Source organism: Macaca mulatta, chromosome 4 (assembly GCF_049350105.2).
Source record: "Macaca mulatta isolate MMU2019108-1 chromosome 4, T2T-MMU8v2.0, whole genome shotgun sequence".
NCBI lineage: Eukaryota > Metazoa > Chordata > Mammalia > Primates > Cercopithecidae > Macaca > Macaca mulatta.
In genome coordinates, this window is record NC_133409.1 from 154,676,668 (window position 1) to 154,702,973 (window position 26,306).

A 26,306-nucleotide genomic window follows, 5' to 3' on the forward strand; every position below is an offset into this window, starting at 1 on the left:
TCTCTACGCAGGTACAAAGCCTTCTCTGTTCCCTTGGTGAGACAGGGTTCCGAACCATCTCTCTACATTTTCTGTACAGAGAACCATTCCCTCTACAGAAAATAATGCGCCACAGAAGCAGAGATTTAGCCTCAATCTTAGAAGTAACATGTCTCCAACTTCATTCTGGGCTCTTCATTTCAAAGAATCAGAGTAGGATCTGAGGATTCCTACTCTCCGGATTTGATTTGTATTCTCTGGAAAAAATGCGAATCAGGGGGCCGCGGGAGGCAATCCAACATCTTTACCCTTTAACCGTCCTAGTTGCTAACGGAGTGGAAAGAATTTAGTTTTGTAACAGAAATTCCTTCACTACCTCCTTGTTTTCTAAGAAAAGGTGCGTAGCGGTTTCTGGAGTTTGGGAATAGGATGCAGAGACGGGGTAAGGAATTGGAGGCAGTTCAGTAGTTTCCCTTAGTAAAGACAGTCGTTGGCAAAACATTTGCTATCTTTTCTGGAAGGATCTTTCCTTTGTCCTGAAAATCGTTTTACAAATGAGAAAAGCATTCAGAAAAGGAAGGTCTGGGAGAATGTTTCTTAACTGAAATTTCCTCTAGTCTGTTTGTAATCCTTACCAAATGTCCACAAGATGCCGGTTAATCAGAATTTCTTGGTGATAGAGGACTACAAAAAGGGGAAATGGAAATTCTAACGTTCATTTATGAAAGAATAAATATAAATGTTAAAAACAAAAAACTAGAGGTCAATTTGTATATTCTTTCATAAAAGTAGTTTAAATAGCAACATTCTTCAAGGTGGGGATGTAGCTCAGTGGTAGAGCGCATGCTTAGCATGTATGAGGTCCCGGGTTCGATCCCCAGCATCTCCAGTCTTTTGTATCTCTGCTCCAGAACCATCTTTCTTTTACAGAAACAGTCACAGCCCACTTCTGTAGAATCTGAAAAGTAATCATCTTGCCCCCGACTTCCATACTTATATCTTGCTTTGGTTACGCTTGTAGCTCTTTCATTTTTAAAATCTTATTCTTGCCTGGCCAATATGGTGAAACTCCGTCACTACTAAAAATACATAAATTAGCCGGGCGTGGTGGCAGGTACTTGTAATCCCAGCTACTCGGGAGGCTGAGGCAGAAGAATCGCTTGAACCCGGGAGGCGAAGGTTGCAGTGAGCTGAGATCGCGCCATTGCACTCCAGCCTAGGGGATAAGAGCGAGACTTCGTCTCAAAAAAAAAAAAAAAAAAAATTCCTTTCCATTCTCAGCCGCATTTACATATGATGAGTGACTTTGGACCCTGTTCCATTAGGGCGGTGGTGGAAGGAACATTTATCAATAAAAGGACAATTATCAATAAAAATCCTAAGTGGATGTTCTGTGAACGAATTCATCTTTTCACTGAGTTTTGGTGCTGAGTTTGTGGTGGGGGATGCAACGGTAGGCTGAGCTCCGGTCTCAGGTTTCACCTTTTGGGGCTCAATGAGAAAAAGATGGATTTCTCCTCAAGCTCGCAGGAAAGAAAATGTACTCTTCCCAGGCCGAAGGCTACGAAGGTACTGGGTAAATTTAGCGTCTCCAAACGTGGCAGTTCGCTCAGAAATCGTACACAAAGAGGTGAAATAGTAGCATTTTGACACTGACGTTTTCCTTCAGTGATTGCATTTTGCCAGTGACTTCATAGCGTTCCCGTGATTGTGTGGATTCGATCCTTTCTATATTGATCTCTTTTGAAATCTCTAAATTTGCTTCACTGATTCTAAAACTGCTCACTTCAATTGTGCTTCTCAAACAAACAAACAAAAAAAACCAAAAACACTTCTCTTTTTAAAACTGGTGCTTTTATACCATGCATGTGTGTGAGGACTTTCCTGGGCTAGCTCTTTTGTGTATTTCGCAGAATACACAAAAATCTCCTTTTGGGATGCGGCGTCTCTTGTATCTTGGTGCTTTAGTCTCAACTTCCAACTTCGGACAAGGCAGAGATGCCGTAAGGAATCGGGGGGCAGTTCAGTAGTTTCCCTAAATAAAAACAGTCGTTGGCAAAACATTTTCTGTCTTTTCTGGAAGGATCTTTCCTTTGTCCTGAAAATATTTTAACAAATAAGAAAAGCATTCAGAAGAGGAGGGTCTTGGAGAATGTTTCTTAACTGAAATTTCCGTCCTCACTCTACTCCTAATATCTGCCCCCAGTGGCCCTCAGTGCCACTCTTTCCCCATCAGTTCCCTAAATTTATTTCATATAAGAGACCTGGAGAAGTTATACATTTCACTGATTTAATACTTCAGCTACCCACAGGTTAAAGCTATGCATGCTCTACATCCCCTCCAAGAAAAAAAAAAAAAAAAAAAAGATTATTTTATTTTGGTCACAGAAAGCCTGAGTCTTCCATTTATTCCTTCAGCAAATAATTTAAGTGATAGATTTATAGTTATTTACTTATTTGCATTTTCAGTGCATAACATGTAACTGTCTTCCTCTTCCCATCTACCATCCTTCTCTTAGGTCCTTTATATTAGTTGCAGTGTAGGGTAGTCCCCAAAGTCTGCCTTTCATCCCCAGTTGACCACAGGTTACAGCTTACTTCGTATTTTAGAGGTTCTTGCCAAACACTGCCAGATTTCCTCCCTTGAATGTTTAAACTTTCCCGGGTTTGCCCAATACAGACAAGAAAGAAAAGAGAATCACTGTTAAATTTCTGTCTACCCACCATGATGTATTTTATTTTAAATTACTGAGAGGTTATTGATCACAATTTAAGAATAAACTGTGTGAAGATTTTCCTACATTACCTTGTAGGTCTGCTGTATCTCATTTCTCCTTAATATGGAAAGAACAAATTATATTCCTCGCTAATTAACCTTGATTCACATCTAATTTTCTCTAGCACAAGACTTTGTACAAACCACCAAATGGAGGCTCAGAGGAGTTTCAATCTGGTAACAAAAAGGAGTCTTTTTAGCTTTTCAATGCTAAGGAATAGGATCAGCAAATAGAAGATTTTTCCCGAGGTTTCAGTTCTCTGCTCATTTTTATGTTTTTAGAAAATTGCCCCTTTCTACCTTTTGCTTCTCTTAATATTCTTTTGGCAGAAAAGCTACAGAAAATTAGGCCTGGTTTTACCCAATTAAAATAGCCATCTTTTGAAATATTGTTTAAAAAAATGTTTAATTTTCCTATCAGGAACCTAGAGTCATATGATAAATTAAAACAAGCCTTTACTTTTACTTAAGACAGTCCCAAGTTATCAACTTCCCTTTTCCATGAGATAAGTTTGTTTCAGTTGTCTTCCCTTGCTTTAGGATGAGGTCGGAACCATCTCAGACCACTGGCAAATAACTTCAAATTTCAATTTGAGGGAATAGGGCTTAAGGGTCTATTTCTTCCATCCCAGAAGGCCCTGAATTCTTAAGGGATCTGCTTTTCCCCCCAATAACTAGCTTTGCAAAGTAGGGATCTCAAGAAGTGGCAATTCTGATTTCTTAGTCCTGGGACAATTTTGGAAAGACAAAACGTAAAATAGAAGCTTCTCTCTGCTTGGCAGAACTGTACCTGGCGAGATTAAGTTAAACCACCTCCACCGGCCCTTGACTTTTAAAATGTCTGCGAACCGCTCATGTGTCTATTACTAAAGGGCCAGTGGATACAGAGATACTGCTTTGACTCTTATTTTCCCTAAGAGCCTCTCCATGGTGGGAAAGCCTCTGGAGTCTCCCAGCCTCCTGCAGGAGCCTCAGTTCTGTAGCTCCAGAAAATAGTTCTGTATTTTACAGAAGTGTAAAATAGGCCCCAGGCCATGAGTTCTGGCTCTGGAAGCACTAAGGTAGAGCTGCTATCATTCACTGAGGCTTCTGTCTGTGCCTCTGGGTTAAATGGTTTTACTTCATGCACTTACTATGCTGAACTTGAATTACTGGTGGGTTTTTGATTGGCTGTGTTTGGTGTGGTTTTTTTTATTTGGAGTTTTCTTCCTCTCTTTTTTTCCCCTTATGATATGGGTATGTATTTATATTGTAGTCATTTTACATTTATATTGTGGTCATTTTAAATGGTCATTTAAAAACATACTAGATCTATTGTTGTTGTTCAAGTGGGTAAATTTTGTCAGAGATATCTCCAACAACAGTATTTTTTTCATAAGGTCAAAATCTTTTCTTTTTTTTTTTTTTTTTTTTTTTTTGAGACAGAGTCTTGCTCTGTCATCCAGGCTGGAGTGCAGTGGTGCGATCTCAGCTCACTGCAAACTCCTTCTCCTGGGTTCACTCCATTCTCCTACCTCAGCCTCCCAAGTAGCTGGGAGTACAGGCGCCCGCCACCACGCCCAGCTAATTTTTTGTGTTTTTAGTGGAGACAGGGTTTCACCGGGTTAGCCAGGATGGTCTCAATTTCCTGACCTCGTGATCAGCCCGCGTCGGCCTCCCAAAGTGCTAGGATTACCAGGTCCAAGATAAAAATCTTTATACAGTCATGTGTCAATAGGGGCAAATGTTCTGAGAAATGCACTGTCGGATGATTTCGTCATTGTGCGAACATCACAGAGTGTACTTATGCAAACCCAGATGATACAGCCGACTACACACCTAGGCCATATGGTACAGCCTATTGCTCCTAGGCTACAAAGCTGTACAGCAGGTTGCTGAACTGAATACTGTCAGCAATTGCAATACAGTGGTATTTGTGTATCCAAACATATGAAAGGTATAATAAAAATGTGGTATAAAAGATAAAAATGGGGCCAGGAACAGTGGCACATGACAGTAATCCCAGCACTTTGGGAGGCTAAGGCGGGTTGATCGCTTCAGCCCAGGAGTTGTAGACCAACCTGGGCAACATGGTGAAACCCCATCTCTACAAAATACAAAAATTAGCTGGGTGTGGTGGCACATGCCTTTGGTCACAGCTACTCAGGAGGCTGAGATGGGAAGATGGAGTGAGCCCCAGAGGTCGAGGCTGCAGCGAGCTGAGACTGCGCCATTGCACTCCATTAAAATGGTACACTTGTACTGGGCACTTGCCATGAATGGGTCTTGCAGGACTGGTAGGAGTTGTTCTTGGTGAGTCAGTGAGTGAGTGATGAGTCAATGTGAAGACATAGGACATTACTGTACACTACTGTAGATTTTATAAATGCTATATACTTAGGCTACATGAAACATTTATTTTTTCAATAATAAATTAACCTTAACTTATTGTAACTTTTTCACTTTGTAAACTTAATTTTTAAAAACTTTTTGACTCTTTTGTAGTAACACTTAAAACACAAACACCTGGCTGGGCATGGTGGTTTATGCCTGTAATCTCAGCACTTTGGGAGGCTGAGGCATGCAGATCACTGGAGGTCAAGAGTTTGAGACCAGCCTGGCTAACATGGTGAAACCCCATCTCTACTAAAAATAAAAAAAATACAAAAGTAGGCAGGTGTGGTGGCAGGCACCTGTAATCCCAGCTACTCAGGAGGCGGAAGCAGGAGAATCACTTGAACCCGGGAGGCAGAGGTTGAAGTGAGCCAGGATCACACCACTGCGCTGCAGCCTGGGTGACAGAGCAAGACTCCGTCTCAAAAAACAAAAACAAACAAACAAAAAAACCACAGACACCTGTAAAGCTGTACAAAAAAACATTTTTTCTTTATATTCATATTCCATAAGCTTTTTTCTACTGAAAAGCTTTTTTTTTTTTTTTAACTTTTAAAACTTTTTTGTTAAAAATGAAGACACAAACACACACATTAGCCTAGGCCTAGACAGGGTCAGGATTGTCAATATCACCATCTTCCACCTCCAAATCTTGTTCCACTGGAAGGTCTTCAGAGGCAATACCAAGCAGGAAGCTGTCATCTCCTATGATAACAATGCCTTCAAGAATCCCTTGTGAGGGCCTGACTGAGGCTGTTTTACAGTTATTTTTTAATAAGTAGAAAGAGTATACTGTAAAATAACAATAAAAAGTATAGTATATTATAGTAAATACATAAACCAGTAACATACTCATTTATTATCATTTTCAAGTATTAGGTACTGTACATAATTGTATGTACTATATTTTTATACAACTGGCAGAGCAGTAGGTTTGTTTACACCAGCATCACCACAAACATGTGAATAATGCACTGGGCTACGTTACCACAGCTACAATGTCATTAGGTGATCAGAATTTTTCAGCTCCATTATAATCAGTCTTACGGGACCACTGTCATCTATGTGGCTCATTGTTGACCAAAATGTCCTTATGTGGCATGTAACTGTGTTTCTACCTTTAAAGGTCAAGTACTTCATCTTTCCTTCAGTTATATCTGGTTGCTCATCAAGATTTTTAATGCATGTTTATGGTTCAAATAACTATTTCACTTGAGTAATAGTCCAAAGTATGATGATCTAATATTCATATTCCTAGGCTACTTGACGTAATGCAATTTCTTCTCAAAATCAATCCATTTGATATAGGACTAGCAATTCTACTGTGCTTAACTATTAGTACTTTTACTTTCTCTTGCCTCATTACGGTGAAATCCGAACTCAAACATAGCCTTTTCAGGCTGGAAAAGGACTAAACTGGAGTACTGTGCTAAGTTGCTAGTGTCAAAGCTACTATTAGAGAAGTTTGAAAGGACTTTCCGGTAATCCAGTGTCACAAATGCTGTATTAAAATCACTGGTGAATGTAGATGGTACACACATGGTATACCAACATTCTTCACTAGACACTGAATGGCACTTCAATCTCATGGCAAAGTTATATTAGGGCAAAATGCCCAACATTTTAGCATAGATACCTGCCAATTGCCTGCTTTCCACTGACCGACAGTCTTATTCCTCTAGCTGATTTGGTGTTCCCAACTGGCATTTCTCTAGCTTCTCCTTGAGCCTACCCATTCTGTAGGGTCCCCTCTGTAGCCACCAGCTATGCCTCTCACTTCTGTGTCCTACCTCAAAATACCTTCTCCAGTGCACCCACTCCATCCCTTATTCCTAAATTACCTTCCCACCTTAATCTCAGATCACATTCATCTCCATCTTCTGTTCTCCAGATTCTCTTACCTTTCCCCACCTCAACTCATTCACTATACTCACTACAGTAACTCATTACCCTCAGGATCCAGCCAGCTTTGTGCTCCTAGCTCATAGTCTTTGCTTTTACCACTTCCTACGATGGCCCCTTCCTCTACCATCCCTGTGCTATCCTTTGGTTTCCATCCTTTCTAACTCCTATTCTTAGCTTAACTTTTCTTCCCAGGCTCAATCTCTCTTCTTCCCACACATCTGTGAGATACTCCCATTCTGAGTGGTCCTTGTTTATCCCCACCTCTGGTTGTTCTCAGAAACTATGGACTGGGATCGCTAAGCTGACACATACTTTTCCATGAGCCTTTTATTTTCTTCTATCTTTGAATTCAAATTTTTGTTCAGCTTTTTAATTAGGCATATGAACCTGTCACACTTACTTCATCTCACCCCTTATTTACTAGTTTTCTTTTTAAATAAGTTCATTTTAGTAAAGTTTTGGGGAAATCTTAGGACACACCTTAGTTATTTCTCCGAGGATGCTGCTTACTGCAATAGTTTCCGTGGGCTGCTATAACAAAATAGCACACACTAGGCGGCTCAAACAACAGAACTTTATAATCTCACAGTTCTAGAGGCAAGAAGTCCAAGATTGAGGTGTTATCAGGGTTTGTTCTTTCTGAGGGTTGTGAGGGAGAATGTTTCAGGCCTCTCCTCTAGTTTCTGGTGGTTTTCTGACAATCTTTGAAATTCCTTGTGATTGCATCACCAAATCTCTGCCTTTATGTTCACATGGCATTCTCTCTGCATGTGTGTGTATGTTCAAATTTCCATCCCCCCTCCCTTTTTTTTTTCTGAGACGAAGTCTCGCTCTTATCCCTAGGTTGGAGTGCAGTGGTGTGATCTTGGCTCACTGCAACTTTCGCCTCCCAGGTTCAAGTGATTCTCCTGCCTCAGCATCCTGAGTAGATGGGATTACAGGCCCCTGCCACCACGCCTGGCTAATTTTTGTATTTTTAGTAGAGGTGGGGTTTCACCATGTTGGCCAGGCTGGTCTCGAACTCCTGATCTCAGGTGATCTGCCCACCTCGGTCTCCCAAAATCCTGGGATTACGGGTGTGAACCACTGCACCCAGACAAATTTCCTCTTTTTATTGGGACATCAGTTATATGGAATCAGGGGTTCACTTTACTCCATATGACTTCAATTTAACTAATTACCTCTTTGATTACTTTATTTCCAAATAAGATCACATTCTGAGGTACTGAGGGTAGGATTTGAACATGAATTTTCAGGGGACAAAATTCAATTCTTGACAGCTACTAACTAGTATTATGGCAAATCACCCTATTCTCAACAAATAAAGCATAACTGAGGGTAATATGAAGTCACTGCAGTTGTGACAATCTCCGTACTCCAGTATTGATATTCATATCCCTCAGTCAGCTGTCTTGGATTCTGATGTTAGTTGAGCACTTTTGCATCAAATTGGCTGGAGATCTCATGTGAATTATTTACCCTTTCAATTCACTCACGTATTTTTTTTTTTCTTTATGAGTACAAGTCTATTTGGAGGAGGATCCCATTGGGATAGTGATATGGTTTGGCTGTGTCCTCACCCAAATTTCATCTTGAATTGTAGCTCCCACAATTCCCACATGTTGTGGGAGGGACCCAGTGGGAGAAAATAGAATCATAAGGGCGGTTTCCCCCATACTGTTCTCGTGGTAATAAGTCTCATGAGGTCCAGTAATTTTTTTTTTTTTTTTTTTTTTGAGATGGTGTCTTGCTCTGTCTCCCAGGTTGGAGTGCAGTGGTGTGATCTCGACTCACTGCATCCTCCATCTCTCGGGTTCAAGCAATTCTCCTGCCTCAACCTCTTGAGCAGCTGGGATTACAGGCGCCCACCACCATGCCTGGCTAATTTTTGTATTTTTAGTAAAGATGGGGTTTCACCCTGTTGGACAGGCTGGTCTCCAACTCCTGACCCTATGTGATCCGCCTGCCTCAGCCTCCCAAAGTGCTGGGATTATAGGCATGAGCCACTGCGCCCAGCCATATTCTTTATTTTGTTTAATTATCTTGGATTAACTTGAATATATTCTAGGTGTGTTCAAGTACTAATTGTCACATTAGGGGAAAAAAATCTGTTAAGACTTTTTCCAGCAAAAGTCAAAAAGAAATTTTAAAAATTAGTTGAACTGGGCAATGTCAGAATTATACCTAAAACAAAGTTTTATGCTTTGAACTAGATTACTGGGCCCTGTTAGGCACTCAGCTATCACATTGTACTTCTTTTATTGTGATACTATTCCTTGTTTGATTTTTATCATCTGGCTATCTTCCTAGTTGTGTCTACAGAAGTTATTTCAATTCCTGACACACAGTAGGTATTCAATGTCGTTCTTGTTGGGAAAAACTTGAACAATATTTCCCTGGACACGATGCCATCCCAGTTGTATTTTAGTGACTGAAGTTAGTACAATCCTGATCATAAACAATTTGGCTGATTCAAATTCAGAAAGGCTATGATTCCTGGTCCTTATGATTTTGGGGGATGTTGCTTCCCAAACTCAGTAAATATTCAGTAACTCTTAACACAGTAACTGTTAGTATAGCCCTAATCATAACAGTTTGTTAATCTATATTAAATTAAAACATGACTCTCTTGGTTAACAGGAAAATAAGTTTATATTCACTACAAAAACATTCCGAATGGGATAGGAAATGGCAATGCTCCAACTTTTGGCTCAAGAGAGGAATTAAGAAAGACTTTAGGATTCAAGGGCGTTATCAGGCCCGGAGCCCCTTCCAGCCTTTGTCTGGTTAAACAAGGAATTTTGTAATCCTCCCTGTTGTCTTTTTAACATGGCGGGAAAGCTGGCTAATGTGCAGAGACGTTTGCTTTATTTGGTGAACTCACTCCCTCACTTTGGCACCAGCAAAGGCAGAAAACTAGGATACAAACGTTAACAGTTTCAGAATGGATCTTAATTTGGGGATTTTTCAATCAATTAATGTTTGTTTAGCTTCTACAAGGTGAGGATCCATAAGGAAGATATTAGGAAACAATCTAATGGAAGCTTGAAGAACCAAAATGAGGAAAGCAGAATTAGGAACGACCCTGTCCAGTGACGCCTCTCCTTCTGGTTTCCATCTGTGCCCCCTCTCAGGAGCCGCTGGAACGCAAGCCTCGAGCAGGCAAAGGCTCTTTGGATTTGAAATACAAAACCGTTAAGTGAGCTCAGACTAGGTCGCCTCCCAGCTGTCACCTGCTTTCCCTAGAGCAGTGATCTGGCAGCTGTTTGGAGAGTCTGAACGCGATAACAGTTTTTGTTTTTCAGCGCATCCCTGTGCTATCTTCTAATGGCCAGAAAAGCCATTAATGTGATGAAAATTCTGAATGATCTGTTTGGCTAGAAAAGCTTTTCACTCCACTTTTAGAATCCAATCACTTGATTCTAAATCACCACGATGCCATGGAATGTAAAAACTGCTCTCGCTACGTCTAGAGACAGACGCCTCTTCCTCCTCTGGGAACACGGTTCATCTCCACTCTCCGATTTCACGGCTTTATTTGCCCTCTGGGACGCGCTGACATTGTTCCAAGCACATTTTCTAAGTGATTATGTGAGTGTGGATGTGTTTTGTTGGACTCGAAGGGAGTCTAATTTCTAGAAGTTCCTTTCAGGAGTCTGCCTTTACTACAAAGTTGATGTATTCGAAAACACAGTAACTCTCATTGGCAACACAACTTTTCACCTAATTAAGTACAATTCGGTCATAAAAGAAGCTATGGGGTCTGCGCAGCTGGCTCTGTGGCTTAGTTGGCTAAAGCGCCTGTCTCGTAAACAGGAGATCCTGGGTTCGAATCCCAGCGGGGCCTGAGAGTGGGTGTGTCTTTTTCTTTCCCCTTTTAATAAGGGCCATCTGTTTTTGTGAATTTATCACAATTTTTAGTCTATAATCCTTAATCACAATATCAGATCCACTGCATAGAGCTTTAGTCTCTCCAGTCTCTCTTCATTCCACCTGCATCCTCAAAGGCTGTTAGTTTCTGATGATCTCTCAGACAGTTATGTTGGAATTTCACCAAACTCAGGGGTTCAAGTTCAATCACGGATAAAAAATATCTAAAATAAAATGGTAAAACTTTTAATTCAAAACATTAAAAAATATATTCTTCTGGTTTCTCAAACTCCATGAAACCTTACTTAAATTCCACATGGATGAAAAATGGTTGCAATTTATGGAACATTTACTAAGTTGTACTTTATGTATTTTCTCACATACTTTTAATTCCTAGACTATTCACCGAAGTAAACAGTATTATGCCCATTTTACAGATAAAAAATGAAGTATCAGAAGGAAATAAACTTGCCCAAATCTTATAGCTGATAAATAATCAAGCTAATATTTCAATCCAATATTTCTCAGTTACTTAAGTCAAAGTTACTTAAGTCGAAGTCTTAAGTAACAAATAATATTATTTATAAAACCGAACAGTATCCAGTGTGATTTAGAATAGTAATTCTTAAAATTGTATGGCACATGAACTCATTAGATTATCTAATAAAAACTTTTGTATATAAACACACACACACACACACACACACACAAACTTATGGACAAATTTTGCATATTCTTTTGAGATTTTCCCTGACCTCCTTAAGTTCTTTGGTGCCTATGTGCCACTGAAAAAAATCCATGACTTCCATAAATCAATAAACAGTAAATCACAAATGAATGTTCAGAAAAAATAAGCTATTTTAGGGTCAGAGGACATATTTTGTTTCTTGACATTGATTTTTATAGGACTATCACTCCCTTTCTTTGGTTGATTTAAACTGGGTTATTAGAAGCAGATGTCCCAATAGGGGTATTATGACTCTGAACCAGCATGCCGGTTTCAAAAAGTTATATTTCTGGATACGAGATCACTGAAGTGAATTCTGAAAAGAATTCTATGTGGTCCATAAACACCTCTTAAAGCTAACCTCAAGCAGTGGAAGATATGCCTTCATCTGTTTTACATGAAGTTACAGAACTCTAGTCATCTCCTCATTCATTCCCAAAATTATTAATTTTGTTTTGTTTTGTTTTGTTTTGAGACGGAGTCTGGCTGTGTCGTCCAGGCTGGAGTGCAGTGGCGCAATCTCGGCTCACTGCAAGCTCCGCCTCCCGGGTTCACGCCATTCTCCTGCCTCTGCCTCCCGAGTAGCTGGGACTACAGGCGCTGGCCACCACTCCCGGCTCATTTTTTGTATTTTTAGTACAGACGGGGTTTCACCGTGTTAGCCAGGATGGTCTCAATCTCCTAACCTCGTGATCCGCCTGCCTCGGTCTCCCAAAGTGCTGGGATTACAGGCGTGTGCCACGGCGCCCGGCCCAAAATTATTAATTCTATACCTACTCACATCAAGGTGTGGGAAGGTAAGCTGAACAGGCCTGGTCTCTATCCCAAAGGAGGTGAGAGCTTATTTGGGGATGGGTGAGTGAATAGAAGTTATTTATATAATGACAAACATAACATTATGGCTATGAGAAGTGCTACAGAAAAAGAATGACTGTGATTTAGAACATACGGGTAAGATTTGGTTTCATCAGGGAGATAAGAGGAGAGTCTTCAGTTGCAAAGAAAGAGGACAGTATAGGAAAGGCAGACAGAGCATAGGGAAACCCAGGCAGAGGAAGTTAGACAAAGTGCATTGGACTGGAAAAAAACTGGTATGAGTAGAGTGGGAAGGCCACGGGCAAGCAGCCTGAGAGATGGGATGCAGGAGGATAGGACCAAACTGTGTCAGAATTTTAGAGGCCATGCCAAGGAGTTTTAATTTCATATTAAGAGCAACCAAAATCCATGTGTGATTGAACATAAACACATTTCAAAAATTATGAGTGAAGAAAAAAATATAAAGTTTAAGATGTATTCTCCTATTTATTGTGTTCTTTTTGGAAAATAAATTTAAAATTAACTAGAAAAGCAGATAACCAGTAACATAATCAGAAGTTGAGAAAGTATAAATGTAAGAAATAATTAAAAGGAATTGGCATCAAGTTTTAGGGGGAAAAACCCCCAAATTGAGAAAAAGCCTATATCTGCAACCTCAAGGGAGTTATTGCTCACAAATGACTTCTTTTCCAGATGTTTTAAGAGTAAAACCTCAGCAGACAAGTACATCAATGCCTTTGTTTAATTTTTGATTGATAAGAAATAATGCTAACCTCTTTACTTAATGGTGATGAATTCACTAATGTTTTAATGAGAATTTAGTTGTGCTTACTGGGGGTTCTCTGGAAAGTTTAGCTTTCTATTCTGTTTCTTATATAAAGTTCCTAGCTGCCAAAATAAGAGAGGTTGGAGTCAAGTCCTCTAAAGTCTTTTGATCCCCAAGATGAATTATCTAAGGAGCCTTAAAAGTCGCCTTTTGCAGTCGCCTCACACTCAGCAAAGAGCTGTGTTAGTCTCTGTGCAAACTCAGCACACAACTTCTAAGTTTATGTACTGGACCAGAGATTGAAAAGTGAAGTGGCTCTCAACTCAATCCAAAGATGCTTTCCTCCCTCTAGTGAAAGCAATGCTCATTCAATGGATCAAGTCACACCAAAGAGAAATCTATTCACATATAAATGCAAAGAAAAGGCTGGCAATAAAGTGACTGACTGTGCACAGGAGTGAAAGGAGCATGGAGTTCTCGATGACAAAGTCTGTATGCATGTCCTGGATCCCTCACTACCAAATGTGGACCTTTGGTTAGTAACTTGACTCTCCTAAGGTCTGTCTCATTCTTTTCTTTTTCTTTTAATTTTTACTTTTAAAATAATTTCATTGTTACAGAAAAGTTGCATCCTTCACTCAGTCTTCCCAAATATGGACCTTATCTCATATGTATATCTCATATGTGTATATATATACACACATATACATATATATACTTTTATCTCATATCTCATATGTATATCTCATATGTATATATGTATACATATGTTTTTTTTTTTTTTTTTTTGAGACGGAGTCTCGCTCTGTCGCCCAGGCTGGAGTGTAGTGGCGCGATCTCAGCTCACTGCAAGCTCCGCCTCCTGGGTTCACACCATTCTCCTGCCTCAGCTTCCCAAGTAGCTGGGACTACAGGTGCGTGCCACCAAACCTGGCTAATTTTTTTTTAATATTTTGTTTAGTAGAGACGGGATTTCACTGTGTTAGCCAGGATGGTCTCGATCTCCTGACCTTGTGATCCACCCTCCTCGCCTCCCAGGAGGCTGAGGCAGAAGAATTGCTTGAAACCCGGAGGCGGAGGTTGCAGTAAGCCAAGATAGCACCACTGCACTCCAGCCTGGGTGACAGAGTGAGACTCTGTCTCAAAAAATAATAATAATAAATAAAAATAAAAAAGAATAAGTTGTAGACATAATGATCCTTTACCCCTAAATACTTCAATGTATGTTTCCTAACAGGAAAACACCCTCTTACATAATCACAGTACAATGATCAAAATCAGAAATTAACATTGATACAATACTATTGTCTAATATATGGGCCTTATTCAGACTATGCTAATTGTCCCTATAATGTCCTTTTTAGCAAAAGAAAATCTTTGAGCATATGTTGAATTGTCATGTTCTGTAGCCTTTCTTTCTCTTTTATAACATTGGTATTTTTAAAAGAGTACAGGCCAGTTATTTTGTAAAATTTTCCTCTATTTGGGTTAGTCTGCTATTTCCTCATGATTGGATTTCGGTTATGAATTTTGAGTAGGAATACCAGAGAACTGATATTATACCCTTTTCAGTGCATTTTATCAGGAGATATTTAATGGCGGTTGTCCCATTACCAGTGGTATTAATTTTGGTCACCTGGTTATGACAGTGTTTGCCAGGTTTCTCCATTGTCATTAATAAGTATCCTGACTTTGAGACTATGTAAATATCCTGTTATCATTCAACTTTTATCAACTTAATTTAGCACCCATGATGATCCTGGCCTGAATCAGTTAGAAGTATGATGGTTGCCAAATGACGATCTTCTGAATCCATCATTTATTCTACATTTACAAGTTATCTTTCTGCTATTGGAAGAAAAACGTTTCCTTCCCCTCCCAGCCTCCACCAACCCTCCAGCTTTTTTTTTTTTTTTTTTTTCCACAGAGTCTTGATCTGTCACCCAGGCTGCAGTGCTAATATATAGATTTTTTTGTAGAGGGTGTCTTGCCATGTTGCCCAGGCTGGTCTCCAACTTCTGGACTCAAATGAACCTCCTACCTCTGCCTCTCAATGTGCTGGGATTGCAGGTGTGAGCCACTGTGCCTCGCCCCCCTTCTCTTTTGACATTTACTTGTTTGTTTATATGGACTCATGGGTTCCCACAATCCATTACTATTACTAATTTTGATATTTCTTAATCTGCAAAATAATTAAAAGTTCAGTGTAGGAAACAGGGAGCATTCTAAGTATTTCAAACAAAAGGAGTTAAAAACAGGAAGTTGGACTACAAAATTATCTGACAAGGTTGAGAAACAGGCTTTAGATTAGACCTTCAACTATGATCTCAGAAAATATCTACAGAACTAATCTATAAGGGAAGCTGGCAATAAACTTTTTGAGACTCAGAACATTGTAACCATAATCCAAGTAACACAACATTAGAGCTAGGAGATTGCTTCCTTTATAATAACTTCTCAAACTCATGAAGCTGGTGACTGAACATTGGAACATGGACTATGGCCACCGCCTCTGCACTGCTCTCTCTAATTCTAAAGGCTAGAGACCAGACCCGTTAACACTGTGCTGAGAAAGCGTATCTTCATGATCTTGCTTGCTAGCAAAAAATAGACAAAATCAGCATGATGATAGTCTGCCTGCTAAATCTCAGAGAAGTATATCTAATCTCAGTCAAATCTCATTTGCGTCAAGATTCTTAGCTGCAAAGGAGTCCAGAAAATGTACTTTCTGTTAGCTTCCAGTTCTCCCAATACAGAATGTCAACCAAAGGAAAGTGGGAATGGTTGCTGAATACATACCTGACAAAGGCAAACTTCTGTTTTCCCTGGGTTGTGAAGAGAATAAGAAAACAAAATTAATGAACTGCTTTTTGCAACAGTAACAACTTCTGTTTTTTTCAAAAGTTGTTTCCTGGATTGCATTTGGGATTCTATTAGTTTATTAGGGCTGTCATAACGAAGTACCACAGACTGCGTGGCTTAAACAACAGAAATTTATTTTCTCATAATTCTGAAGGCTAGAAATCTGAGATTAAAGTGTCATCAGAGTGAATTTCTTTTAAGGCTTCTCTCCTTGACTTGTAGTTGGCTTTCTCCTTGGTGTTTTTGCCTTCATGTGTGTTTCTCCTAATCTTCTCTTTTTATAATGACATCAGTCATATTGCCTAAGGGCATGCCCTAATGACCTCATTTTAACTGAACTACCTTTTTAAAGATCTTACCTTGAAATAGAGTCACCTTCTGAGTTATTGGTGGTTACGATTTCACATATGAATTTTATGGAGATTTCAGACCATAATAAGGCTTAAGCAAGCATGAAATTTTCTTTTTTTTCTTTTTTTGAGACAGAGTCCGCCCAGGCTGGAGTGCAGAGGGGCGATCTCGGCTCACTGCAACCTCTGCCTCCAGGGTTCAAGTGATTCTCCTGCCTCAGCCTCCTGAGTTGCTGGGATTACAGGTGGCCGCCACCATGCCCAGCTAATTTTTGTATTTTTAGTAGAGATGGGGTTTCACCATGTTGGCCAGGATGTTGTATTTTAGTAGAGATGGGGTTTCACCATGCTGGCCAGGATGGTCTCTAACTCCTGACCTCAGGTGATCCACCCACCTTGGCCTCCCAAAGTGCTGGGATTACAGGCATGAGCCACTGTGCCCGGCCACAAGTATGAAATTTTCCTGAAACAAGTTTGTTTATTTGTTCATCCACTTACTATTTTATTTATTCATTGACGATTCCTTCCCCTCTTCCGTCCTTCCTTCTTCAGAAATGACTTCCAATAATCCAAATAAAATATTATTAGCAAACTGGATGATGAAATTATGTTTCATATTAAGCCTGACTTAAGAAAGTCTCAATGAGAGGCCAGGCGCCAGGGCTCATGCCTGTAATCCCAGCAGTTTGGGAGGCCGAGGCGGGTGGATCACAAAGTCAGGAGTTCTAGACCAGCTTTGACCAGTATGGTGAAACCCTGTCTCTACTGAAAATACAAAAATTAGACGGGCATGGTTGCCCGCACCTGTAATCCCAGCTACTCGGAAGGCTGAGGCAGGAGAATCCCTTGAACAAGGGAGGCAGAGGTTGCAGTGAGCCGAGACTGTGCTACTGCATTCCAACCTGGGAAAAAAAAAAAAAAGAAAAAGAAAGCCTCAATGACTGAGAAAAATTTCATTTGGGGTTTCATAGTGGAAAATACAGAGTAAAACATTGTGATTATATAACTGACATTGCAGAGTAGAACCCTGATAGAGCTTAGAGAAAAAGAACAACTCTTCTGCCTCAGAAGTTTGAGACATATTTGTCTTCTTTCCTCTCTTTCCTTCCTTGCTTCCTTCTATGCTACCTTTCTTCCTTCCCTCCCTTATTTATTTCCTTCTATCTTTCCTTCTTTTCTTTCCTCCTTTAAGTTGAAGTATAAATCTATACAAGATACTATAATTTATCTGAGTGAATTCAGATCAAGTGCCATCAGCTAATGTGTTTCAGACAAAATATGTTAAGTTTTCTTGTTCAAAATATTTTAAGTCAAAATAAATGGCACTTGCAATTTACTTTTTATTAAAACACTACCTGTCATGTATGCAATTATGTACTTCCTATGGGTTAATGTATTCAACAATCAGAGTTGCCTTACACAAGTTCTGCCTTCATCCACCTTTTTGGTTAAATTTTAAAAAACGGCTGCATGCAGTGACTCACAACTGTAATCCCAGCATTTTGGGAGACTGAGGTGGGCGGATCACCTGAGGTCAGGAGTTCGAGAGCAGCCTGGCCAACATGGTGAAACCCCATCTCTACTTAAAATACAAAAAATTAGCCGGGCGTGGTGTCACACACCTGTAATCCCAGCTACTTGGGAGGCTGAGGCAGGAGAATTGTTTGAACCCTGGAGGCAGAGGTTGCAGTGAGCTGAGATCACGCCATTGCACTCCAGCTTGGGCAACAAGAGCAAAACTCTGTCTCAAAAAAAACTAAAAAACAAACCAAAAAAAACTTTACTCACTTTCTAATTTTTTTTTTTTTTGAAAATTGATCTGTGGATGCTCCTTATTTATTTTTAATAACATTTTTATTTTTATATATGCTGAAAATGTCTTTACAGTTTATTCCTGGTTTTTCAGTTTGTCAAAAGATTATATTAAATTTGACCTAGGCAAATGAATTAATATTTTTATTCATGAAGTTTTTTATGTGTCTTAAGAAGGCCTTCCCCATACTAACTTCAAAAACTTTAATTTATTTTTGTCAGAAAAACCAGCTTCTGTTTCTTAGCCTCTTAACCTCACAATATTCATATTTAGCTTCTATATTCAAAATACTAAATAAATCTCAATTGTTCGATCCTAACACTTAAAAAAATTAATTTAATCCTTGCTGAGGCAAGGGAGAAATGTAAATAGAAGTGCAGACTTTCACCAAACAAAACAAAAGCTAGAATTATTATAGGATTTGGGAGAGGGTGGCCTTTAGTTGGATTTAATTCAATTTAAACGAAGCAGCATTTTGATAGCATCAAAGTAAAGCAGGGCTATAAGTAAAACAGTTTGCATCAGGGTTGGGCTGAGAAGCAGACTCAGAACCTGCTTTCTTGAAACTACAGAGTTAAGATAAATATTGACAGATGTGCCTGAAGACCCTTAATGAAATTCCGGACTTGGTTGGAAATTGAATCTGAGGTTTTACATCAAGATCATAGTCAAAGTGAATGTCAAAGTCAAATTCATCAGAGCCACATGGCTCAGATAATCTAGGTAATAATGGATTGTTCCGTTCTTACTGATATAATTTCCACGAGCAAATTTTCTCATCATATTATTTTAGAGAACACCGTTTCTTGACCTGTGCTTATTGATGTTAATTGATAACAGCAGTTTTTTTTTTTTTTTCTAGTTTACTAAAAGAACTAAGGAGCAACTAACAAAAGCTGTTGACCTTCCCCCTCTTTACAAACATTTCTAACAACTCTGTCCTGTTAGCTAAATACCCTTCTTTGCCTACAATTTCCCCTGGTCACCTTCACAGTTGCACACAGCCACCCACTTAGAAATTAGTCATACTGGCCGGGCATGGGTGGCTCACTCCTGTAATCTCAGCACTTTGGGAGGCTGAGGCGGGCAGATTGCCTGAGGTCTGGAGTTTGAGACCAGTCTGGCCACCATGGTGAAACCCTGTCCTTACTAAAAATACAAAAAAATTAGTCGGGCGTGGTGGCATGAGCCTGTAATCCCAGCTACTTGGGAGGGTGAGGCAGGGGAATTCCTTGAACCAGGGAGGTGGAGGTTGCAGTGAGCTGAGATCGCATCACTGCCCTCCAGCCTGGGCGACAGAGCAAGACTCTGTCTCTAAAAAAAAAAAAAGAAAAAAGAAAAAGAAAAAGAAAGAAATTAGCCATACTTTTACCCACTTTACCAGTAATGTACTTTCTTTCTTTTTTTTTTTTTTTTTGAGACGGAGTCTCGCTCTGTCGCCCAGACTGGAATGCAGTGGCGCGATCTCAGCTCACTGCAAGCTCTGCCTCTCGCCATTCTCCTGCCTCAGCCTCCCGAGTACCTGGGACTACAGGCGCCCGCCACCCCGCCCCGCTAATTTTTTGTATTTTTAGTAGATTCGGGGTTTCACCGTGTTAGCCAGGATGGTTTCAATCTCCTGACCTCGTGATCCACCCCGCTCGGCCTCCCAAAGTGCTGGGATTACAGGCGTGAGCCACCGCGGCGGACCCAGTAATGTACTTTCTATTCAACAGATGGCTTTAAATATGATCACTTGTAAAATAGAAGGAATGAAAAATAAAATACTTGGTTTTAGCCTGGAAACGTAGAAGTACTGTGAAAAGATCAAAGAGCTGTTGAAAAAACAAAGGGCAGAGATGGAAACAAACCAATCCTTTTTTCTGCCTAACCTCCTTTCTTACCCCTCCCACTTTCCAGAAAAGGAGTTACAGCACCACAGCCTGAGAGACCTTGGCAATAATAGTGAGCAAAGTATTTGCTCAGCAGCACATACAAGAATCAACATTAAAAGCACTGCACCTAGTGGAGATGCCGGGGATCGAACCCGGGACCTCATGCATGCAAAGCATGCGCTCTACCACTGAGCTACATCCCCAGCAAGAATACTATACTCACAAAATTTCTTAAAATAACTGTATTCGATCAATTTTTTTCCCCCCAAATAAATTTTAAATAGTTTCTCGTGCAAGAATTGTGTGAATTTTGCAGGTTATGAGTGTGAGAAAGAAGATTTAAATGAATGTCACTAAATCCGTTAGAGTAATTGGAAACTTACCAGGCCCAACACAGAACAAGTGGTTGCAAAACTGGCTTTTATCCGAGCAGGACTATGTATATAAGTCATTCAGATCCAGTCATTTGAAAAGGGCAGAATAAAAAAAAGTAGAACCATAGATGGTTACAGCAAACCACTGGGAAATTTCCTGATGTTCGGCGGGTTAAAGTACTGGGATAGACTCATCTTGTGAGGCATACCCAGTTTTAGGTTTTGGTCTTGGAATTATCCACAGACCAACCCTTCGCCTAGTCTAAAAAGAAAAATCCCACTCAGTAGATTGGATGAGTAAATCTGTATCTTGTTGAATAAAAAGCATAAGAGAAATGTGAATATTCAAATATAAATCTGGGTTACAAAATGTGAGAAACAGAATTCAGTGTCAGGAATAGATCTCAAAGTGTGGTCCTCAGAACAACAGCATCGGCATCACCTAGGATCTTACTAAAAATACAAATTCTCTGGGCCTACTCCAGACCTATGAGTCAGGGACTGTGGAAGTAGGGCTCAACAATCTATGTTTTAGTAAGCCCTGAGGGTGATTCTGGTACATGCTTAAGTTTGAGCACCGCTGATGTAAGGTAGTGATGAATACAACATTGCTGTTTCATTTTCTTTCTTTCTTTCTTTTTTATTTTTTGAGACGAAGTTTTTGCTCTTGTTGCCCAGGCTGGAGTGCAATGGCGCAATCTTGGCTCACTGCAACCTTCGCCTCCCGGGTTCAAGCAATTCTCCTGCCTCAGCCTCTAGAGTAGCTGGGATTACAGGCGACTGCCACCACGCCCGGCTAATTTTTGTATATTTAGTAGAGATGAGGTTTCACCATGCGGACCAGGCTGGTCTTGAACTTCTGACCTCATGTGATCCACCCACCTCGGCCTCCCAAAGAGCTGGGATTACAGGTGTGAGCCCCCGCGCCCGGCCTGCTGTTTCATTTTCTAACATTAACACAGTACTAAGGTGTTTCTGGCATTTTAAAATAAAATAATTTGACATATTAGACCTGAATTTTTATGTGTGTGTATTAAACCATTTAAACCTGTGAGGGAAATAAAAGTGATTTTTAATATATTGTGAAAATAGTATGTGACTATTTTAAAAATTACTTGTGTATTAGACAAACAGCAGATATTTCTGTTTATATTTGAAAGCCTTTGAACATTAAAGAATCTATCCACCATATTGAGAGGAGAAGAGGAGTCAGGAGAGAGAGAATTTGTTTCTGGACCTCAGTTATTTTCCCAATTTTGGTTGTTTTGAAGCAGCAACGTTTGTCTCAGTGCACATGCAATTTGGGCTTTAGAGAGGATGTCCACCCGCTGGCTTCCTAGAGAGTTTAAACTTTTGTTTCTTTAAAGTGTTGACCATGGCTGAGTTTATGCAGTAGTACATGGGTTTAGCAACCACAAAATATTTTACTAAGAAACTGTTTAAAAAATAAATTTTCACTGTTAATTTTTCTGGTTCTGCTCTTCTGCATAGAGCAAGGATAAAATTGTAAAATAATCCTATTTTTATTTTAATTATGCAATACAAGGTGTCCTTGACAGAAGTCTTGTGATATGCTTTGGATCTGTGTCCCAGCCCAAATCTCACGTGGAATTGGAGCAGGGTCCTGGTGGGAGGTGATTGGATCATGGGTGCAGTTTCCACCTTCCTGTTCTCCTGATAGTGATATCAGATCTGGAGATCTGATCGTTTAAATGTGTGTGGTGGCACCTCCCCCACCCCTCTTACCTGGTCCGTCTGGTAAGATGTGCTTGCTTCCCCTTCACCTTCTGCTATGATTGTAAGTTTCCTGAGGCTTCCCAGTCATGCTTCCTGTTAAGCATGTGGAACTGTGAGTCAATTTAAACCTTTTTTCTTCATAAATCACCCAGTCTCAGGTAGTTCTTTGTTCCGGTATGAGAACAGACTAATATATCTTAGCTCTTGTGTTACAAGGGAGACCTCATTTGAGATCAGCCTTCTGGCATTACAATGAAGTGCTTTGTATCAGGAAACTGTACACTATTGACCTTTTTTTCTGTTCACAGCTGAGCCACATGTACATAATCTAGATTTTGTTTTCATAGTTTTGTACTTTTATAGCCTATTTTTGAAGATTAACACATTTGCAAAATGACTGACACAATCTTTGCCTAATCCAATGAGTGTTACAGAAAGCTTGTTATGACTAGAACTGTAAATCTGTCTTTTTTTTTTTTACTCGAGATGGAGTCTTGCTCTGTCACCTAGGCTGGAGTGCAGTGGCACGATCTTGGCTCACTGCACCCTCCACCTCCCGGGTTCAAGCAATTCTCCTGTCTCAGTCTCCCGAGTAGCCAGGATTACAGGGGCCCACCACTGCACCTGGCTAATTTTTGTATTTTTAGTAGAGAGGGGGTTTCACCATGTTGGTCAGGCTTGTCTCGAACTCCTGACCTCAAGCGATCCCCCACCTCGGCCTCTCAAAGTGCTGGGATTACAGGCGTGAGCCACCGTGCCCGGCCTAGAACTGGAAATCTTAAAAAGAGGTATGTGATAATAGAAGGCTGAAATTAAAACCTGCATTAAACAAAAAAAATCACCAAATCTATTTGAAAACAAGTCAATTTGTGTTATGCTGAAATTTTCAGGGGCTGTCAGATTTCTCCTTTTAGCCACATTTCTGAATGTCTACAAATATCAATATTGCCCCATAGCGCTTTGGCCCTTTGTACTTCAAAATACATTTTGTTTCATGTTTTTTGTTTGTTTTGTTTTTTGAGCTTTTTTTTTTTTTTGAGATGGAGTTCTGTTCTGTCACTCAGGCTGGACTGCAGTGGCAGGATCTCAGTTCACTGCAACCTCTGCCTTCCGGGTTCAAGTGATTCTCCTGCCTCAGTCTCCCGAGTAGCTGGGATTATAGGCACATGCCACCACATCGGGCTGATTTTTGTATTTTTAAAGGAGACAAGGTTTCACCATGTTGGCCAGGCTAGTCTCGAACTCCTGAGTCCAGGCAATCCGCCCACCTCCGTCTCCCAAAGTGTTAGGACTACAGGTGTGAGCCACTGCGCCCATCCATGTTTTTTTTTCCCTTGAAACAACAGTACATATAATAGAGGTACAATTCATTGGGATTTAAAAAAAAAAAAAAAAGAGGAGAAGAGAGGAAAATAAAACTGAGTAAAAACAGTTTGGATTTCCAGTTTGGGGTTCTGCATGTAAGTAGCTTGGATGTTGCCACTTTGCTCTAACAACAATTGAAAAGCTGAAGGAAGTGAAAAATCAATAACTCTTTTTAGATTCATAAAAGAAGATAGGTCACAGAGGAAACTGGTGCCCCCCCAAATTGGAGAGACAGACAGACACCGAAAATCACAGCACACTGGAGCAGAAACATCTGTGGGAACCATTGCCTAGGTAAGAAAACCTGAATTCTAATCAATGAATTGCTGGAGGCTAGGTGTACACAAGTCTGAGAGTTAAAAACTCCAGGGGGACCCAGTCACAGCAAGGCCCCCATGCTTTTGTGTGTTTTACTTACAGGAACTTGACCAGATTATCACGGTAAATATTAGAGAAAAATCCCCTTGTGCTTCCACATGGGGAGAGGAAAAGGGACTATTTTGAATAGCACCTGTTTGTCTTAATAAGTTCTGCCCTCAGGAGAAACTGGTTAATCAGAGCCTAACCTGCTGAGGTTTTATCAGCTCTGAGGGGAGGAAAATACCCAACCCAGATAGCTCTAACCTTCCATGTCATGGAAGGGAAATATTTAACTCCAGTCCAGTCTAGCCATCCTGTCCCCTTAAGGGAAGAGAAAAACAACTAAGCAACACTTGTATGATTCACAGTGCAGACACGCAGGCTTACTGAAAAACAGGCCTAATTGGAGGACTGCAGAAATCTTCCTGTCCCCCTGCATCTTGCCCTCACATTACTAAAGATCTATTTGTAGCAGTTCCTTTAACCCAGTGTATCATGTTGAGCTATCAAGAAAAAAGTTACAAGGCAAACTAAAAGGCAAAAAAAAAAAAAAAAAAAAAAAAAAAAAAAAAAAAACAGCTTGAAGATGGAAAGCAAGCCTCAGAAACAGACATGGGCAGGGATCTTGGGATTACCAGATGGGGAATTCAAAACAACTATGATTAATATGCTAAGGACTCTAACGGATAAATTAGACAGCATGCAAGAACAGATGGGCAATGTAAGCAAAGAGATGGAAATTCTAAGAAACAACCAAAAAGAAATGCTAGAGATAAAAATAAAATGCTGTAACAGAAATGATGAATGATGTTGATGGGCTTATTAGTACACTTCATATGGCTGAAGAAAGAAGCCTTGAACTTAAGGATACATCAGTAGAAATTTCCAAAACCAAAGAGCAAAGAGAAGAAAGACTGAAAAGAAACAAACCCAAAACAAGTAGCAACTAAGCCTGTGAAAAGATGCTCCACATCATATCCCATCAGATAAGTGCAAATTAAAACAAGAGACAACACACACACCTATTAGAATGACCAAAATCCAGAACCCTGACAATACCAAATACTGTTGAGGATGTCAAAAAAAGGAACTCGAATTCATTGTTGATGGAAATACAAAATGGTATGACGTCTTTGAAAGACTTTAGCAGTTTCTTACAAAATTAAATATACATTTACCATACAAGTCAGCAATTATACTCCTTAGTCTCTAACCAGAGAAGCTGAAAACATATGTACACATAAAAACTTACACATATATGTCTATAGCAGCTTCATTCGTAATTGCCCAAACTTGGAAACAACCAAGATTTCCTTCTGTAGGTGAATAAACAAACTGTGGCACATCCAGACCACGGAATATCATTCAGTGCTAAAAAAAAAAAGAAATGAGTTATCAAGCCATGAAAAGACATGGAGGAAACATACACCATATTATTAGGTGAAAGAAGCCAATCTGAAAAAGTTACATACTGTATGATTCCAAATATATGGTATTCTGGAAAAGGCAAAGCTATAGAGATAGTAAAAGATCAGAAGTTGCCAAGGGTTAGAGGGAGAGGGAGGAACTGATTAATTGGTGGAGCACAAAGGATTTTTAGCTCAGCAAAAATACTCTGTATACTATAATGGTGGATGTATGTCATTATATATTTATCCAAACCCATAAAATGTACAACACCAAGAGTAAACCCTATTGTAAACTATGGACTTTGAGTAATACTGATGTGTCAATTTAGGCCATCAATTTTAACAAATACATCACTGTATTGGCGATGTTGATGAGAGGGGAGCTATGCATGTGTGTGGACAGGGATTATATGAGATTTCTCTGTGGCTTCCTCTCAATTTTGTTGTGAACCTAAAACTGTTCCAAACAAATAAAGTCTAAAAAACCAAAGTCAAACAAACAACAACAACAAAAAGACAAAAACAAAAACAAGGAAAGCTAAGACCTTTCAGACCTAGAATGCATCACAGTTGTCTAAAATGGCAGAATTTTTTTTTTTTTTTTTGAGACAGAGTCTCGCTCTGTTGCCCAGGCTGGAGTGCAGTGGCATGATCTTGGCTCACTGCAACCTCTACCTCCTGGGTTCAAGCAATTGCCCTGCCTCAGCTTCCCTAGTAGCTGGGATTACAGGCGTATGCCACCATGCCCGGCTAATTTTTGTATTTTTAGTAGAGACAGGCTATCACCATATTAGTCAGGCTGGTCTTGAACTCCTGACCTCGTGATCTGCCCGCCTTGGCCTCCCAAAGTGATGGGATTACAGGCATGAGCCACCACGCCTGGCCCAAAATGGCAGATTTTAATATATGAAGCTAAAAACCTAAAAATGTACTTGTGTTGGTTGAATTTC

General features: G+C 40.0%; 1 long non-coding RNA gene and 3 other non-coding genes across 4 annotated transcripts; 3 read left to right on the top strand and 1 right to left on the bottom strand.

Annotated features, from left to right (window-relative positions):
* The first annotated feature begins 796 nt into the window (after positions 1 to 796).
* On the top strand, positions 797 to 868 carry TRNAA-AGC (transfer RNA alanine (anticodon AGC)). Its single transcript has one exon. It is a non-coding gene; the product is annotated as a tRNA-Ala (tRNA).
* A 3,779-nt stretch (positions 869 to 4,647) lies between these two features.
* LOC144340539 (uncharacterized) lies at positions 4,648 to 10,788 on the top strand. Its single transcript, XR_013416746.1, has 3 exons — positions 4,648 to 4,691; positions 10,024 to 10,195; positions 10,439 to 10,788. It is a non-coding gene; the product is annotated as an uncharacterized LOC144340539 (long non-coding RNA).
* An 18-nt stretch (positions 10,789 to 10,806) lies between these two features.
* TRNAT-CGU (transfer RNA threonine (anticodon CGU)) lies at positions 10,807 to 10,880 on the top strand. The gene has a single exon. It is a non-coding gene; the product is annotated as a tRNA-Thr (tRNA).
* A 9,362-nt stretch (positions 10,881 to 20,242) lies between these two features.
* On the bottom strand, positions 20,243 to 20,314 carry TRNAA-UGC (transfer RNA alanine (anticodon UGC)). The gene has a single exon. It is a non-coding gene; the product is annotated as a tRNA-Ala (tRNA).
* Positions 20,315 to 26,306: the final 5,992 nt, after the last annotated feature.